Source organism: Pygoscelis adeliae, unplaced genomic scaffold, assembly GCF_000699105.1.
Source record: "Pygoscelis adeliae isolate BGI_AS28 unplaced genomic scaffold, ASM69910v1 Scaffold17, whole genome shotgun sequence".
Classification (NCBI taxonomy): domain Eukaryota; kingdom Metazoa; phylum Chordata; class Aves; order Sphenisciformes; family Spheniscidae; genus Pygoscelis; species Pygoscelis adeliae.
Window position 1 is genome coordinate 1024043 of NW_008825234.1, and position 20736 is coordinate 1044778.

The 20736-nt window shown below is 37.0% G+C and overlaps 1 protein-coding gene across 1 annotated transcript in view; it reads left to right on the forward strand.

Annotated features, from left to right (window-relative positions):
- SNTG2 (syntrophin, gamma 2) overlaps window positions 1-20736 on the forward strand; it is a 194029-nt gene that overhangs the window by 58469 nt on the left and 114824 nt on the right. The window lies entirely within an intron of this gene.

Here is a 20736-nt window from a genome sequence, read left to right on the forward strand (position 1 = left end):
CTACTCTCACCTGAACCACTGATACCTCAGCCCCATCCTTCTCCTATACATCACTTCCAACAATTCTGTACCATATAGCATTGATAGGCCACTACCTCTGCTGCAGTGATGAATGCTGATTTGGTAATGGATAGCCTAAGGTTTAGCAGCTTCAAGGCTTTTTCTAAGGATTCTTACCTAGCCTTGTAATTACAAAAATTTTATTGGATTTCATTTGAAAATGTAGTGGGCATTTGCCATTCTTACTGACTTAAAGAAAAACAGCAGTCGATAATATGCTTTTTTTTTTCTTTTACTCTTCCAGTTATTTCGTGCGGTTTTGAAATACAGTTTACCACAATGTTTGGACTAACCTGAAACAAAATAATTTATTGAATAGTGGTTAGTTTTTAACTGATTTATTTCATTTATCAGGTTGACTGTATGTGGATAAAGCCAGTTCACATTCACTCCATGTGCAGTGCTTTTCCGGTCTGCAGTGCAAGGCAGTAGATAAAAATTGTTACCCCCTGTTGCCTGTTTATTGGCAGTTATCAGTCGATTCACTGAGAACTGTATCTCAGAATAGCATCTGTAGCAACCATAAATGACATGGGCTTTGACAGTCTTATCAGCAAGGCAGAAATTACATGGGCAAAGGAACTAAACTTGCTTTTATTACTTGGAGGTGATCTCTCTAGGTCAAGATAAAGTGCAGCTGCATGATCTTGTGGTCCCTTTCTTGGTGTTGATTAATACCATCAGGCTGAATCTCTAGAATAATTACAGACAACCTCAGTAAAGCACAGGGTCAGGTCTATTGTGTATCGGTGAACCGCCCTCCTGCTGCTTGTATTGTTATTGCACATACAAAACTCTCAACTTCCTGAAAGTTATTCTCCACAAAATGGTAAGTTACATTCCTTAAGGATCGTTTTTCAGTACCACGAAACGCTCCAGAACTGTCAGTGTAACACAGCTGTGCTGCAGTGGTGAGGAATGACAGAGAAATGCATAATGCTGCTCTTTGCCCTGTACGTGGGAATTCAATAGAAGCATTGAGCAAAACTTCCTGGAACAATTGTAGGCCATATGGCTGAAGGAAGCTCCAAAAGGAGGAGAGATCTCAATGGGCCAGGAGATAGATCTGCAAAGAGACTTTTCTACTACCACAACCTGCTATTATAATCAGAGTCAGGTTAGATAAATGGGTCAGGTGGTAGAGGAAGGGGCTGATTTTATGAGATTTGAGATGAGGTAGGCTATTGCCGAAGTTCCTGAGAGAATGAAAGATGTTTTATTTCTTATTTTTATCAAAATTATGTCATTGCATTTTTATGAAATAATAGTTGAGATTTCTCATCCAAAATAAAAACCTCCTTATTTGAATGTGGTGTTTTTGCAGTTGAAAAGAAATGCTTCAAAAAGAAGGGTTCATTTAATGTCCCTAAGCTTTCAGCTTGTAGGAATCAGTTGTTTGTCAGTAGCTGCTATTTGTAGATGGAACATGTCAATGATGATGCGCTTGTCTGCTACCTGTCAGGAGGTTAATATTTCTCATCTCATTTTTGTTGGATTACGGAGGCCCAGAGTGTGTGCGCTTGCACACAAACATGGCACATAAACATCTAAACTGAAGTTTATATTGAATTTAGGAATAAGTCTAAGCAATGCATTTAATTTTTTAAAAAAGGAAGCCTTCATCTTACATTCTTGAGGGTCCATGGATCCTTATGTCTTTCTGTCTGATGAAAGTGGATATGTTTAAACTTCTGGTATGGCACAGATCCAGAACTGCAGTAACGTTTGCTTGAAAAAGGGCTTCTTTCATATGTAAGGTTTTTAAGGTATGCAAAATAGAAAGTCCCACCCCTAAGTTCCATTTAGGGTTCAGAGACCACATAAACCATCAGCTTTGAGTTTTACATACAGTGCAGTAGGTTTGGGCACCTATAAACACCACTGAAGAGGATAGTGTTACAATGTATTAAGAAATTAATATAGTAGCTTAGTGATTAAGGGTACTTGTCCAGAAAGCAGGAGATTAAGGATGGAAGACTCATCTGTCTTTTAGGAAATCATACCTGCATCTTCTACCTCTGTAAAGAGTGCCCTATTTTCTAAGTGTGTCAGTCAGGTTAGGTGAGAGGCACTCCAGCAGTTCTGTTCAAAAGACACTCAGCAATGAGGCTTGGGTAGTCTCTATTCACCATGGGTTGCATTTTATACTTAACATTGTTAACATCATACAAAGTATTTAATCAATGGGATCCTGTCAAAGGTTATTGAGTAATTCTTTTGGCTTGCTTTATTTTCATCTGGCACCATGATCTCTTACATATTCAGTCATCTACTTCAAGATGAGACTTCTGAAACGTCATCCTCCAATATAGTTTGAACACACTTCTTGCTGCTTGCATTCTGGGTGGTGAAGACCTCTTTTGTAAATACCTAACTCAAGATTATGAATTGTATTGTGTGATCCAAGGGACTGTGTACTGGGTCTGGCTGGGATGGAGTTAATTTTCTTCATAGCAGCCAGTATGGTGCTGTATTTTGGTTTGTGACTAAAACAATGTTAATAACACACCAGTGTTTTCGTTATTGCTGAGCAGTGCTTGCACACCATCAAGGCTTTCTCTTTTTCCTGCTCTTCCCCCTCCCAATGGGTAGGCTAGGAGTGGGCAAGAAGTTGGAAGGGGACACAGCCAGGACAGCTGACCTGAACTGACCAAAGGAATTTTCCATGCCACATAACGTCATGCTCAGCAGTAAAAATTGTGTTGAGGGTTTTCTGGGGGAAGCAGCCTTTGCTCGGAGACTGGCTGGGCATCAGTCTACTTGTAGGAGGTGGTGAGTGATTGCCTTTGCATCACTTGTTTTGTTTTTCCCTTTGTCTTTGCTTCACTTATTAAACTGTCTTTATCTCGGAGGTTTTGTTGCTCTTGTTCTTCCTATTCTCTTCCCTGTCCTGCTGGTGGGGGGAGTGAGTGGGCGGCTCTGTGGGTACTTAGCTGCTGGCTGGGGTCAACCCACCACAGACTACTAAAAGGGATGCTGGTGGCAAAGGTAGAGATACTGAATTACTTCACTAGTGCCAGCCATAGCGATAAGCCATTAAGAGGCAGAAGCAAGTACATGCTTCTTGGGTTTTTTGATGTTGGGGTGTTGGTTTTTTCCTGTTTGTTTGTCTTTTGGTGTTTTGATTATTTTTTTAATTGTAGCTCTAACAAATGTTTTCAAGAATTTTCTTTGGGAATTTTATTTTGTTTTGTTTCACAATGGCATGTCTGGATTCCTTGGTGTTTAGACTTTTTCCCCTTTTGTTCTTAATTTCTACCATTTTAGAATATCTGCTGGTTCCCCCTTATAGCATGTGAGGAGGTGCACTGAATACTGACTTAAGACCCACTCGGGTAAATACATGGGAGAGAAGGCTACAAGATCTGGGAATTATAGGAAAGGAGGCCAATTTGTTCTGTCTGCTACCTACCATCTTCACAACTGGCACTCTGGAGATGCTTATGTAGATAGCTGATCCTGATTGTACCAAATATGTAGTTTTGTTTCTTGACCCTTGAACTTCCAGCAAGGTTAAAAGGTGATTACTCCTCTGCAAGCCAAACAACTAGCTGGTCTGTCAGCAACAATTTCACAACAAACTGACTTTCCTGTTTTTCACTTCTAATTACTAGAATTTGCTTTTCTCCACAGTTCTTCAAGTTGCTACTATCACACCTTAGTTCTGACTAAGGGTATGGATAGAAACATAACTCAAAATCAGGACTGAGGAAAATCCTGCTTTTACAGTAGGTAATACAATAGACTGTGGAAAATTGAAAATAATCTATTTTCCTTGAAAAATAAGTTTATTTTTAGAAATAAGTTTATTTTTAGAAATAGTGTATTGGTGTGGAGAGACTGTGAATACAGAAAATGTTAGTTCAGAGATTGATATAGTTTTCGTATTGCTCATCTGAGAGGAAAATTAATTTTGTTTCCCTGGTGGCTAATCAGGTTATCACCCTGTACAACACAAAAGGAACAGTTGATTCTCCTGATGGGAGAGAGAGGGGGAAGCAGAGGGGAAGAGTAATTTGGTTGAAATTCACAATGGAGAGATACTACTTGGTATCCTCTTGGCCGGGACTTCGGTTTTCAAGATACTCACAATAAACTGTGAAAGGAAATGAAACACAAGATGACAGTTTGATGATTCAACAGAATTTTTCAGGTTGGTAAGGATCACAGAATCATAGAATGGTTTGGGTTGGAACTTAAAGATCATCTATTTCCAACCCCCCTGCCATGGGCAGGGACACCTTCCACTAGACCAGGTTGCTCAAAGCCCCATCCAGCCTGGCCTTGAACACTTCCAGGGAGGGGCCATCCACAACTTCTCTGGGCAACCTGTTCCAGTGTCTCACCACCCTCACAGTAAAGAATTTCTTCCCAATCCCTAATCTAAATCTACCTTCTTTCAGTTTAAAACCATTACCCCTTGTCCTATTGCTGCACTCCCTGATAAAGAGTGCCTCCCTGTTTTTCCTGTAGGCCCCCTGTAAGTACTGGAAGGCTGCTATAAGGTCTCCCTGGAGCTTTCTCTTCTCCATGCTAAACAACCCCACCTCTCTCAGCCTGTCCTCATAGGGGAGGTGCTCCAGCCCCCTAATCATCGTGGCCTTCCTCTGGACCTGCTCGAGCAGGTGAAGGATAAGGGAGAGCTGTGAAGTCTGGCAGTAGGACTCAGTGATTCAGTGGCAATACAGTAAAAGGTGATCTCCTGTACAGATGGCAGGATAGACAGGTTGTCCGGATTGTCTTTCTTCTACATACTACCTTCTGTGAACAGCCCTCTTGTGCAGTGTTCTCTGCAACAGCATTTGAGGGAAACGCAGGGAAATTCCTACTAAAGGCTACTCCTGAGAATACTTCCTTGTCTGGCATTTTGTGGTGCGGGCTGGGTGCTTCTCTCTCTGTACGTAGTGGAAAAGGGAAATGAGATTCAGAAAGATTTGAGTCCCCGAGGTGAGCACTGCCTTATGATGAAATGCACTAGAAGCGCCTATGTGTATCCACCGTAAGCAAAACACAGATGACGTGATGGTTTTTCGTCACTGGAATTTCTCAAGATTCGATTGGACAGGGTGCTGGATAATCTAATCTAGGCTCCCTTTCCCATGATAGGTTGGGCCAGATGATCTTTTAAGGTCCTTCCCAACCTGGGCTGTTTTATGATTCTATGATTAGTTCAAACGTAAGTTTGAATGAAATTAATCCCATTTCAAGATGATAAACAGTTTCTTTCCATTAGCTAGAAAGGGAGAAGTAAGGGTCTAGGTATATAAAATGAAGAACTAGGTGCTACATGGTATTTTTTTTCTTACTATATCTTATTCATATATTTTTACAGTACATTAGTGTGTTTCACACACTTCTATTATTTCACACAAATGTTGATCTATTTGGAATTTTGTTCACTGACCCAGGAAAGTACTTAGAAACATTTCTTTCTTTTTATTTATGAGTAGTCTCACTAAATAAACAATATCCATTAAAACGGAGAATTCATTCAATGGGGATTGTTTTAGATTTTCACAATTTGAACTGCTTTTAGCTAGTAGTTATCAAGTGGTTTTGCCAGCTCTTTGATAACTTCAGATGTTTATTGTAATACTATTTAATGTGTTATTGGCATGTCTGGCAGGGAGTGATGAACTTGTGCTTCAATAAGCTGATTCATTGAGACACAAGGAATAAATCTGAAAATTGCTTATCTTCCTTGACATACTGAAATTTTATTGTCATTCATCCTTTATTCCATCATCCATTCTGTGTTAGCTATTTTAGAATTAAAGTTCTCTGCATGGTCTTCTGGAATTCAGTTGCAAGTGGTGGAATTCATAGATTATGAATTTTATCCATATAACATCAGAAAGAAAAAGGTCAAATAGAAAAAAATTGGAAGATACATACCTAAAAAGGTACGTAATGCTTAACTGCTCAACAAATATCTCATAGCAAATTTTATAAGATAATAAAAACCATAGAATTATAGTGATGAATTAATAAAATCAATAAAATCATAAAAATAATTATAAAATAACTTGTCAAAATTATAGATGCTTGTGAAGTAGCAAGAATACATTCTTGTGATTTACTGATTTTACTGTGTAGTAATATCTCATAGTCATATTAATGAGTAGATTTTATTGATTTATGCTCTTATTAAAATCATTAATGTACTTCTATCTTTAAACAAATTAAGATATATATTTACAGTGTGAAAACTGCAGTGTTATGTTCTGTAGATTTAACTATATGTTAATATTTGAATAGGTAATTCAGTAACACTTAAGGCAACAACCTTGTGACATTTGGAGAAAGGAAAAATAAAGTTTTCATTTAATATCCATAGAGGGTTTAATACCTTAAGATTCCTGCCAGAAATAATCAGCAGTACAGATCAAAGTTCAAGAGAAATGCTTATTGTTTTGCTAGATTGCCCAGGTAGTTGCTACATGAAAATTATAAATACCCTTACAGACATACACACATTTCTGACCCGAGACTGACGCTTAACTTCAGGTTATTCCTTGAACTTTTACAGTTTTTCCTGTGGGAAGCTTTTCAGTTTGAACATGGTCTTCCACCCAGCAGAGGAAATGTTTTGAAGTCAAAACAAACAGCATAACTGAAATATGACAAGTATAAAATGAGAGTTTGACCAGATATATGAAGGAAAAGACAAATATTTTTCTACATAGAAAGACTGTGCATGTTTCATTTCTTGGAGATCTATCTTAATGCTGCCAAGATGAATATTCTCAGTACTTTTAGCAATAGTCTTCATGGTTCACTTGAATAGTTATTCCTTTGTACTGCAATTTTATTGTTCTGTCAACATAGAAGAAATATTCTTCTAATATTGGAATGATAATTCTACTAGATCCAGAAGAACCAGCAACTGAGATTTTCTCACATCACGTGAAGACTGTCTGATTCCTTTCAATGTCATGGAACTGTTTGATTTTTCTTCTTCAGCTGCGTGACTCTCCCATTTTCTTGGTACTTTCCAAAATTTGCTTTTAGATTTCTTCAATTTAGTAAATTATTTCTGCTGAGAGTTTAAACGTGATGTTATAAATTGTTTTCATCTAAATGAAGTTGTGCTTCTGTCTTCCCTATCCCTTGCTGTCTCATTTGAATGCCCTAACAAAAGCAATCTGTTCCTCCCATTCTTTTTTTTACACACGTTGGAAGAACAGGTGGATGCTACTAAAGAGCATTTTAAAAATGAACGGTTACCAAAAAGAAAAAAAGAGACAATAAAATTGTACACACTTTCTGAAATAGTCTATATACATTACTGCAAAGTTTAGCTGGAATTACATCTTACTGTATGAATGCAAGTTAAAAAACAGTATGTAGTATTGCACAGAAACTTACCAGTAGTGTCTTAAATCACCTCAACATCACACTCTTATTTCCAGGAATTGCCATGTGTTCAAGTAATGCAGATGCAGTAGAGTGGAAATAAGAAATCAATCTCTCTAAAAATTGCATTGAACACATAGAGAAGTGTGTGTGCATTTTTGTGGGGGTATATATTTTGTCATGGGAAACCTAAAGAAATAGGAAATAAAATAATCAAACAAAGCAGCTGTTGTGCTTCCAGAGAGATTACAAACAAGTCTCAGGAAAATGTCAGACGGGAAAGAAAAGGAAGAGCAGTAGGAAAGCACAGAAAATCTGTTCCAGTGACTTGTTGAAAGGGCTTTTGCTGGTGCTTTCCCTGATCTCACTCAAGTAACTATTAAATACAAATTTTTTTAAAAAAGTAAAAACTTAAAATATACAATTGACTAGAGTTCAAGTGGCTTTCCTTCTCATATATATATATATATGTTTTTAGACAGCTTAATTAATCAAAACATGTAAAGGAAATAAAATCATGGTACATACTTTCACAGCCTTGACATTACCACTTCCCTTCTCCAGATCATCTCTGTTCATGAGAGCTGAAGAGAGAGGAAGAGGAAAACGGTGGAGATTTCTCTAGAACAACCTGGCAGGGCTATGCTGTGAAATACCTTAGGGGGATCCATCCTTATGGGTACCACTGAGTCTCCCTTTATTTTTTCCAAAGTATTTTTATGTTAAATACTTTTAATCTTTTGAAGGTAGTTTGAGCATTTTCTGAATTTTCTTCTTAGATAGTTTCACAGTTGTTTCTTAAAAAAAAAAATTAAAATAAAGAGGTGTTTCAAAAGAACAAAGCCAAAACCTTTAGCATATTCTTTTCTTTAGCATACACTTTTCTTACTCCAGCTGATTTCCAACACTGACCTACATTGTCATTGGATATTGGAAAAGAAGTGTAGAGGTTTTTACCTATCAGCTTTTCTATGACTAGTTTCCATGTATGAAATATGATTTATTTAGTTTGTGATTAGGCGTATCGTCTTCCCAATGTGTTGCTGTTACCATTATTTCTTTAAATGGGCAATTTGGGGCATGGAATAAAGGGGTCGCATCTTGACTGGCGTAAGGTTTTGATGTGCTCCAGGCTAAGAGGCTATCTCCAGTTACACACAGACATATGAACAGAAACAACATGGGTAGAATCCATCAGCCCTAAATATTATTGAGAGGGAGCTTGCTGAAATGATCTCAGACTCTGACCGCTTGCTTTCCCCATTATTAGGAGATTTACATTTGAGATCAGCCAAAGCAGGCATGTAGATTTGTAAGTCACTTTCAAACACAATGCAATTTTCAGATACAGCTGTACGAGAAACTGCAACATTTCTATAAATAAGTTTTCATGAAGAAACTCTTTAACCATGAAACATTCAGTAAGTTTCTGTTTAGTTAAAGCATTTTAATCTATTTTTAGGACTAGAGAGGAAAAAAAAAGATATCAAGCTTCTGAAGATTTTAGGAAAAGAAATTACCTATTTTTGAAACAGGACTTGATAGATTCAGGAACAGTGCTGTATGATGTCCCTTGTTATCCCTGACAATCGCTAGAAAGACCTGTCTACTCTTCCTTCCTTTGATCCTTACATCCTGTGCACAAACTAGTCTATGTCTTCATTTTTGGTCACTCTGCTGGGTTTCTGCTCTGGTTAGCTTCTCTGAAGCAATGTTTTATGCTTTTGACTAATTCACTACCTTATATTGGATGACCCTCAGTATTTCATCAGGGTATAAAGAGCTACAGAGTGCTATATACTCTAGCTCGATGTTATTAAGAGGACCAAGCTGCAAGCTAATAAAGAGTTAGTGTACACCCTTGTGATATTGAATAGATTAATTAAATAAATGTGTTTGTAAAAGATTAGACTTACACTGTTTACATAAGAGAAACTCCGTTATTTTGCATTTTGTAAATTTCCTGAAATGGTAAGGAAAATATAAGTTATATAGAGGACTTACACCCACATAAAATTAACTCATTAATAAAGTAGCTGTATTTCTGATCACAAGGAAGATTGACTCCTTTGAGATCACTGTATGAGCTGTACATCAGTATTGTTTCTCCTCAGAAAGTCATTGACTTAATGGGAGTGTGATCTAAACAAGTGAACGGGTCTTATAGCTGTCACTAATATTTCAGGCACATTTGTTTAGCCACTGAATTGAGGCTGGATAATGGCACCTGCTCTTGTTCCTTATTGTAGATAGCAGACAAACCCTTACTCATAGAGCAGGAGTGTATTCATACACTTCAGATGGCAAATAAGCTAGCACATTGCATCAAAACTATTAAAGAACTGGATCAGGAAATCAAGAGGTTTTTTTCTGTTGTTTTTGGTCTAGTATGGTATTAGACAGCAAAAAGCCTAATAGAAAAAAGTATAGCCCTGTATTTAAACAAATACGGCTCTAGCTGTAATCAGGACTCTGGGGGAAGAGAAACTGATTCTTCAGAAGACTGTAACATGTCGATGAGATTTGCATGATGTTCCTCTCATCAATTAGAATGATTTTTTCTGGTACAGGAAATTTTTAGTATTGAATAAAGGAATATACTTTATGATGACGTGCTGAATAAATGCTGGCCTGTACGGTAGCACAATTGCAAGGAATCATGAGCTGGGGTCCTGAGATAGTGCGCAGAAGGTTCAGGTATGGGACCTTGCCTAACACAAATTTCTTTCTGATGTGTACTGAATATTACAGATGATCCGCTGTTTTATGGTGATAGTAGCACTTACATGCTTGGGGAGTTGTGGAAACAAAAGCATTGAAGGCTGACATACAGGGGTACTATTACTATGAAACAGTGCTGAATTTTGTCCATAGGTATTCCTATTGTCCTATTATGTTCTTCTACATGCTGTAAGAATTTCAGTGTAAAAGAGGAATGTTTTTTATTTTCTAGGTGCCCCAGTTCTTTAAGCCTAAAATGGTGAACATATGGATGATTACAACTAAATTCTATGCTTGAGCCAAAGTGAAGGGCAGTCTGTTGAGCTGATCAGTCCATAGGTCTAGGACTTCTCTCTTGTACTTCAGCAGTGAATGTGTAGACACCAAAGCAGTTTTTGGTGCTTCTTACATTTAGTCCTGTATTAACTGGATGTCTGTGAAACGTCTATTAGACTAGGAAGACTTAGTACAAAAGGATCATTGTGGAAAAGTTTGTTACAAGAAAAGGAAGCAGTGCCCAAGTTGTCAACAATTTCTAAATCGGAGAACGCAGCCTATGACCTGCTGAGTTTGATAGCTTCAAAAGCTTCTGGATTAGCTTTTGCACTTGGCAGCACAAGACAGCCTTCATTAAATATTGTCTATCATTCAACTGAAATTACCTTCATCATCATATCATACCAGTGGACGATGGCAGAAGTTTTCTGACTGATATCTCTCTCCTCAGAGGCACTTCTAGTCAGATAAAATCCTTTTCTGAGAACTCTACAAGTATGCTATGAATACAAGCAAACACTGACAAAGAAAATGGGAACAGTAACAGCTACATGAAAACCTGCATTTAGTCTTTTTAGCTCAATCTGTGCCAATTGGAGTTTGTATAAACACAACCACTTAACTATCATCTAGAAAGATTTTCAAATATATTTGAAGAATATGAACCTGCAGGGTTAGACTGCTCCAAATTGTTTGCTTGAAAAGGCCTGCGTTTAGGATGGAAATGTTTGCGTTTCTACAGATTCTGATTCCACTTAAACATACACATTTCCAACCATGCTCAGTCAGATATGTGTATGTGTATTTGAACTAGAAGTGTCACTTTAATACTATAGTATGTGTTGCTGACATACCAGATATGTCAGTAATGATTTAATAAAGTTTCAGTCTATGTTTGTTTTCTGGTAATTTGGCCATTTCTGTCTGTTGTGATTTTTATGATACCTGAGACGATTCTTCTTTTTTCCAAGTAATGTGTAACAGTAGATGAACAATAAAACATACTGCTTATTCTAGAATTGTGAGTTCTGTGGCTTTGAATTCTTTTCAAGTATAGCACATTGATAACAGTTGAGGCTGACCTGAATTTCCAGAGAGAAGTCCCTGTAATGCTCTGATATTCTTGGAATTTTTTGAAGGATGGCAAAGTTAATTTCTCAGGGATGGGTCTTCATGCTTCAGGTAATAGTTAGCCTTAAGCAACTTTATTTAAACTTCCATTGCTTCAGGGAACAGCTGATTTGGCTCAGAATGTACTTTCCAATGCGCAATATGTGTCAGTATCTTTCATATCCCAGATACTAGTGTAAGCATTGTTTTGAAGTAAAACAAAATTACACACTAAAGTGTGTAATTAATTGGAAAAAATAATGCACAAAATAATGAAAAACCATTTAAATAGTTTCCTTTTTTGTCTATAATTCCTGGTAATTATATCATACAGGAGCAGTGTTACTTGTGTAACTTAATAATGAAACTCTGTGGTTAAAAACATCTTTTACTGCATTTGTAGGCAGAAATAAGAGAAAAGTACTAATTGAGTGAACTAAGAGAAATTGCAGTTTAATTTAAATCTGTGAAAATTTCCATAAGCTGCATTTTCTTGATAGGTAGTTAATGGAGAGGGGACATTTTTAAAGTGATGATAAATAAGACTTAGTTTCTCAGAGAATAGCATGTTTTATTTTTGAATTGGAAGATGCAGATTCTCTACGATTTCAGTGCCCAGTCTGGGACATACATACCAATTGCTGTTACATATCCACCATGATGGGGACTCCTCAGATATTCATCCAGCTAAAGGGACTGATTGGCAAGATGTGAATGGTAGCAAATCTATGTGAATATAATAGCATGAAAAAAAATCAAGCACAAGGAGAAATGGGAAAAGCACCGGTCCCTCTCCTGCTTTATTTTTCTGTGTGTTTTGTCTTCAGTTAATACCTTTTCTGCCTCTGAATTTAGATCTGATTCTTTGACAAACAAAAAACTTTATGGCTTGTCTTAGTGTATAGTGCAGTTGTATTATACTTGGTAGTTTTTTTATATACCTATAGCCATAGAGGGAGTTGTGCCTTATGAGCTGTGGTGAAAGCTTGCTGTGAACAACTCAGTAGTTCTTGCTTAAGTGCAAGAATGTCATGAGAAAGCTCGTTGATTATATCAAGGAGTGGAGCAGCAGTGTGATTTGGGTGCAGAGCTCATGGTGCGCTAGAAATCTCATTCATCAAAGTCTAAATGTTTCACCTACTCACTGACATCTGTCCCAGTAAGATATATCTGACAAAATACACATGCAGCCCAAGCTGGAGAATTGCTGCCTGCCTACCTAAGATCTTTCTTCTCTGTCTTCCTGTAGTTTCTTCTGAAGCATAAAATCTCTGTATTTTATTCAAGGAAATTGATCGCTTCAGCAAGATTTTCCAATCTCTTCTACCTCTGATCAGTAACTGCATAGCAAGCCCAGTTCAGTGGTATGCAAGTGCTGTTTTTAACTATGAACTTTGCATGGGACTCATAATTTAATAATCTGTATTACTCATTCATAATAATATGAAATATAAGTATATATTAGCTTGTTGAAAAACCATTCCCAGTATGGGCCATCTTTCCCTTTGTAACTGTAAACTTGCAGTTAACTTTCCTGTGTCTGCAGTCATGCCATCCTTCTGAGTGTAATTCATTTCACTTTGGAAGTGATCATTAATAGCATCCTCTGAAAATTCAACATTATTCTCTGTATTTTTCTGGGTAATTAGAAAAGTTTGAAGTGTCCATACATGTCTGATGCTGGTCAGCTTTGTCTTTTTTGTGTTGCTTGACGGCTTTACATTTCAGTAGAGGGATGAGAGTACAATACTTTTATCTATGGGTGTTATCAATAACAGTGCAGTACTGTGTCATTATTGTTGCTATGTTGTAGCCATGACAACATTCTGGACAGAAACTACTTCATAAAAATAATTTTTTACTTCACCATTTTTCTCCCATGCTTTGTCTCATCTTTTTAAATTTTAGTTCATTAAAATAGAGACTATATTACATATTTGCAAAATGACAGGTAAAATAAAATTTCTCAAAATTGAAGTAATATAAGCATTCATCTAATGATCAGATAAAAATTGTAGAATAAACAACATAGGTAAGAGACCACTAATAAATTAGTGATGGTAGTGACTACCTACTTTATAGCTTTTCTTATGCATATCTGTATGTTTGGATATGTGTATATATTCTGCAGGCTACTGATGGCTTTCTGAAATTGTTAATTACAATATTCTAAGGCTCAGTTTGCAGAAAAGAAAGAGGAGAGAAGTCAATCCACTTATAAAGACAGATTACAGAACATTACAGTAAGGATCTGTCACAAAAATAATGCCCTGAATCTTTCATATCATAATAGGAAGAGGCCAGAGTGAAATAGAAATATATTAGAATCATAGAATCGTAGTATAGTTTGGGTTGGAAGGGACCTCTAAAGGTAATCTAGTCCAACCCCCCTGCTGTGGGCAGGGACATCTTCAACTAGATCAGGTTGCTCAGAGCCCCGTCCAACCTGACCTTGAAGGCTTCCAGGAATGGGGCATCCACCACCTCTCTGGGCAACCTGTGCCAGTGTTTCACCACCCTCAGTGTAAAAAATTTCTTCCTTCTATCTAGTCTAAATCTACCCCCCTTTAGTTTAAAGCCATTCCCCCTTGTCCTGTTGCAACTGGCCCTGCTCCGAAGTTTGTCGCCATCTTTCTTATAAGCCCCCTTTAAGTACTGGCAGGCTGCAATAAGGTCTCCCCAAAGCCTTCTCTTCTCTAGGCTGAACAACCCCAACTCTCTCAGCCGTTCTTCATAGGAGAGGTGTTCCATCCCCCTGATCATTTTCGTGGCCCTCCTCTGGACCTGCTCCAAGAGGTCCGTGTCTTTCTTATGCTGAGGGCTCCAGAGCTGGACGCAGTACTCCAGGTGGGGTCTCACCAGAGCAGAGCAGAGGGGCAGAATCACCTCCCTCGACCTGCTGGCCAGGCTTCTTTTGATGCAGCCCAGGATACAATTGGCCTTCTGGGCTGCGAGCGCACATTGCTGGCTCCTGTCCAGCTTTTCATCCACCAGTACCCCTAAGTCCTTCTCGGCAGGGCTGCTCTCAATCCCTTCATCCCCTTCATATTCTTCTTTTAAATCTGTACTCTTCTTTAAATATATATATATGTGGATTATCTTCCAGTAGCCATATAGAAGGCTAATCATTTAAGCTAATTATCCATCACAATCTGAGGAAATAAAACCACAAGATGCTACTCACATGTATGGCATGGACAGATTTTCAAAAAAGGAGTGGGTTGACTCATTGGCAATATTATACCAAGTTGTGTAATTCATTCCGTGATTTGCTCAATGACTATGAAAGGTGCAAATCTCTTCAGGCACATACACAAATGTCAAAGAATAGTGCTGGTAAAGTAGAGAAGTATAAGGAAATGTTATTTGATTCATGGTATATAATTATGCAGGATATCTGTGAGTTCTGTAAAAATAATTTTACTTCTAATTACAGGATAAGATACCTAAGTGAAGATGGAAAGACTGGAAGAGTGTTGCAAGTCACTGCAGAATTAATAAATTGACTGTCATTTTCCTAGCATATTTGTATAAATTGTTCAGACACAAATACTTGTTTTGGAGTAGCCAATTAAGCATTAAGGAAGACAGTATTGCTCATTGAATACTGCAAAGATATTATCTAAGATTCTTACCTAAGAAGATAAGAATCAGAAGTATTTATTGGAAACCACTTCATAATTGAACAATAGAAAAGAGGCAAGTGTCAAGAAATCATTATTTCCTTGAACTAACTTGATTCTGCTTCATGCTTTTCTAATACTGTTTGCAATTCAATTTTAATTGTATAAGCTTTTTTTTAAAGCCACTTTGCTTTCACTGTCATTTTAAAGACTACTTGTACTGTGAGGTCTCTGTTTTTCATGCATCTTCCTTGCCTACTCATAGACATAAAAGCACAGTATCAGATTTTTCAGTTTTACTTATACACGTTGAGCTGAAACTGCCAAGTTTCAAAAAAAACTTCCAAACATGCTTTAGTCTAGGAGGCATTTTAAGTACTATTGTTCCTTTTTCATTCTGAGGGTTTAAGAATTTTTTAAAACTTTTAGTTCTCTAGATTTCATTGGGTTTTTTACTATTACATGTTACAATCTAATTCTCTTCATATGTTTTACTACAACTTCTTGATTGTTTGCCTGCTGCATTACAGGCTTGTACGTAATCTTCCACCCAGGTATTTGTCAAGCCCAAGACTTGCACTTCATGTGAATTTCAAGTGTTTTATTTGTGAAATGTGTGTACTTCAAGATCAGACATTCATAGGAGATTCACTTCCTTTTACTTCAGAGTTTTTGTTTCAGACTTTTAGTCTGAGTTAGGTGTTTAATCTTAAATTTTCATCTATAGATGTGAGATAGGATTCATTTCATCTAACTTCAGATGTTTAAAGTGTAAGATTAGCATCCAGACTCTCCTTATTTAGAGATAGACACCTGCAGGTGATGATTCCTTTTTATCCTAAGATCTTTACTGATTTCTAGGAGAAATATTGACGACTACTTTATAGTTGAATCTTTTAAATGGCCAAAGTTAAATGATGTGACTTCTGCTCTCGGAATAGACCTTAGCTAAAGGGCCATATGCATGAATTGATTCATCAAAGACATGCTCCTTTTCAATTTTAATTGTTGTTACAGTTCTGATCTATAATAAGACAGAACCTGATTCAAACAGCCAAAACCCTGTCTAAATCTCTGAGCAATGTGAATATTAATGATTGGGTATGCTTGAGGGTTTAGAGCAAGCCACGGTAAACACAAGGCACCAGAATTTTAAAAGAATGCACATCAGCTATGAATTGTGCCATTGACTTGCCTGCCTGAGTTAGGTATATAGGATTTCCCTAAAATGGGTGTTGACAGTAAAAATGAGGCAACAAAGGTCATTTGGTTTTCTTAAAGTATGAGTCATATTTTTCTCTGCAGCCTCTGGACTGTAACTAGCTAAGTGAGATCTAGAAACTCCTATTTATATTTTTAACATTCTCTCTGTTCTATTCTTGAGAAATGCATGTAAAAAAGAGAAGCATAATAAACCCTGGCTTGATGAATGCACTTAGAGATGTGCAAAATCTGCAAATGAGAGCCAGCATGAAAAGCAAGCATTTCCTTTGATGCCCTTTTCTCCTTCATACATACGAACACACAAGTAAGTGCATACACACACACCGTTAGCTGCAGTAAATGTATTTAATCAACTATTTAAAGAAAAAAAACACTCACTTTTACAATTCTCCTTTTATAGTAATACTACAATAAGGCAACAGTGCAACAGTGAATGTTACTCCAAAGCTACTGGATTTGTCTTTTTGGAATTACTGGACTTGTGTGAAAGCTTCAGCATCACAGAGCAGTGCATTGTTTAGTGACCTTCCGTACTGTTAATACCTTCTTGTGAGCACTGAAATTGATTTTTTTTTTTCTTAGTATGTGTGTGGTTCAATACTACCACCTCTTCAGATACTGCCTAAGAATACAAAGTAGCTCCAGGAGAGTATGATACAGTATGAGTATCTTTTAAGGTATTACTGCTTGGTAATTTTAAACCAAAGCATTAATATTAGAGTTCTTTCCTTTTCAAAATATCATTTGAAATAAAAAATCAAATTTCACGCTCTGCAGCAGTTTCTAATCTACTGTTTTGTTTTGTTCCGTACAGTTTTTGAATTGATTATCTCTTCATAATATTTGACTAAGATCTTCCAAACGTACATTAGGCAGTATGTCTGTCATGCTGTCTCCTCTCATCTCTTGACAAATGTAAATATTTGTGTGCGAACATTCTTTGCTTAATTAAGAGGAAACATAGATCTTATGCTGTGTTTGAAAGTTTTCTTCAAAATGTTTATATCTATTAGGAAGTTAAAATTCTTCCTTGTTATTCCAAAGTCAAAGAATTAAAATGGTTCACATTTGTTGCTTTTCTAAAAAGCCTATTGTAAATAAGAAAGTGAATTCTCAGTATTAATTTTATTTGGTTTATGTTTCTTCCCATTACATATTTCAGTACAGTGTTGTGACTATATTATAAATTTGTTGGTTTTTAAATTATCTATTGGATTTTACAAAATACTGATGTTGCTACACTGATTGTAAGCTAAAGTCAGCGTTACTAACACATTTACCACACAGTGATGAGTAAAATGGTATCACAAGATACAGCAGCACTCAGTGACAGGATCTTGTATTTTTTGCCAACTCTGACCACCTCCTACCCTGATACTGACTTTCTGACATTTTTTCTGTGGAAGGGAATACATTGGGTGTCCTTTTCTCTTCCTGCCATATCACCTTTTTGGCATTGTTGCACCCAGGCTGGATTCACTGAACCTAGACTATGTGGATAGCATTGCTGCACTTCTTCCTTTAAATTTATTTTTTTTTTAAAGCTGTCTTGAACCCATGGTAGTGGGTCAGCCTTGGCCAGCAGCTGAATGCCCACCCAGCTGCTCTCTCACTCCTTCTCCTCAACAGGAGAGGGGGAGAAAATAGGACGAAAAAGCTCTTGGGTCAACATAAAGACAGGGAGACAGCTTACCAATTACCATCATGGGCAAAATAGACTTGACTTGGGGAAAATTAATTAATTCTATTGCCAATTAAAATAGATTTGGGTAGTGAGAAACAGAGACAAAAAAATTGAACCAACAACTTCCCTCCACCCCTTTGCCGAGGCTCAACTTCAGTCCTTCGTTCCCGACTCCTCTACCTCCCCTCCCGAGCCGTGCCCTGCGGTGGGTCGGTTGGAGCCGGCTGGAACCGGCTGTGTCCGGCACAGGGCAGCCCCGGCCTCTCCTCACAGAGGCCCCCCCTGAAGCCCCCACTGCCAGCGCCTGGGCACCTGCACCCCGTACACATATAAGTAACATGCGTTACCCTCCTAATTTCAAATCAGGGCATTTGTTACCCCCTGTGTGCTGCAGATATCGATGCGGCTGCCTGCAGGATATTTACTTGTTGAATTTTTTGCAGCCATATGTACTTGGCCTGAGCTTAGAATTTTTTTCGAGGATCAGGCCAAATGTCTTTCCTCTTCTGGGACCAAATCAACTTTCATGTAGGGGTCAGGAATTTAAACAACTGATTATTTTTTTTAATTATAATAATATTCACTACCCAATTATGTGCAAGATTACGAAGTGAAGCACATCTGCTGTTTCAAGTGCTTACATGTAATTTCATAATTAATTACTTCTTTTTAAAGATAATAAAGTAATTCGCTATTTGTTAATTTATACATACACTTACAGAAAATATTTCCAATTATGCTTTGTTGGTCAATGACTCCAAAATTCAGTGGTTCTATCAGTACAGTGTGGCCAAAAAATGATTTACTGTCCTTTATAAACATTTTGGTCACATTTAAAAGCGCTTGATGTCATTGTGAAGGCTCCATTGCAATGTAGTTTAGCATAAATAGTGCAGAGTCATTAGATGGTGTGGCTGGGCTAGAAGGAGAACATCAATACATTTCAAGGCCTAATGCAGATATTAATGAAGTTTGGGAAGACAAATTCATCAACCGGAGACTGAAAAGTGACCGCAGTCTAATTTAAACATATACAAGGATATACTGACAGTTTCTTCAATTTTTATCATAGGCATTTTTCATCTCTAGATCAGTTTATATACAGATATACATATATATGAAATACATACAAATTTTTGTATGTATGTCTGAACTATGTTTTCACATATGGTCCAATATGACTATTATAAGAGTCTGTTTCAGCTTTTGAACAAAGCAAGCATAACCTTTATATGTGTGTGTGTGTGTGTATATGTGCATATATATGTAGCTCAGCTATATATGGCAGAATGATAGTGAAGGTCTATAAGACGTGCTTCTTTTTAGCTCCATTAAACTTATCATGGATGTATTCCAAAACGGAATTATGTTCAGGAATATTCATTTTGAATCTTGCTGGTGCATCCAAATATTATGTGATGATAGTTTTATATAAATACCCTAATATTAAAGCATTACTTTTGAAGAAAGGTTTATGTGAGTTGACATAGATTTCATGAGTTTCTGAGCATTTTGTGCAAAGTAGCTGGTCTAAATCCACAAAAGAAACATTCTATTTTAATATTCTAACTCTATTCTAATTTAATTTAGTTTAATTAAATTTAAACTATTGAGCTTTACCTCACTTGAAGATAAACTAGAACTTATGATTGAAGATAATGTAGAAATCCAGAATCTTTAAATCTGGCACTAAATTTAAAACAGAGCATCCAGTTACTGCAGAATTTCAGAAGTATTTAAGAATAATGTGATAGCTGAATCTTGACTAGAAGTTTTGCATATGTGTATATATATATTAGTCTATTTTAATATATATAAAATAGGCCTTTATAGATATCAGACTGTTTCATATATATCATATATATATTTTATATGTATAATAGTCTGCAAATAAAGGGAAGAACTACCTTTGTAACAGCAGGGTAGAAGTAGCAGAGGTACCAATCATCTCGAGTCCTTAGTAAGTAATAAATAATGTCTAAAATATTGCAGGAAATAAGGGGCAGAGGATTTCAGGAGATGTAGTTGTTCTTATACATTAGAACTCCAGACACATTGGTTTGGTTTGCAGTCCTGACACACTCTTGGATGACCTTAAAGAAGCATTCCAGTTTTGCTGTGCATCAGTTCCTGGTTATTCCTACTGTGATCATCCTGAGAGGGTTTAGTCAGAAATCAATGATCATAATGTTTTTTTCCACAATGTTTTTTTCCGCAATGAGACCTCAGGTTCTCTTGTAGTCAATTGTCCACAAAATCTTTGACTTGAGTAGAACACCTCATATCACCTCACTCTTTTCTGGAATATTTTTATAGCCTAAAATTCATAGCCTCTGTGACTGCTTACTTGATTTCTTCACACGTCCTGGGTTTTCATATCCATCAAGCATAAGCTTGAGGTTTTTTTGTAGGTGAATACATCAGTCACTGGTGGAAGCATTATTTCAGGTGCACAAGAGGAAGAGTTATAATGTTTGAGGTAATCCTGCATCTCATGATGTTGGCCAACGTGGCATTGTGCTAATATAGTGGTCTGGAGCAACACAGGCACCGGCTTCCTCCAAGTACAACATTAAACCAGTAAATACATCTATAGGAGTTAGTTTGCTGTGGTTAGTTACTTTTCTGCTTGATACATGCATGCTCTGGTTGTGCTCAGATTAGAGGCCACAGGCGTTAGCA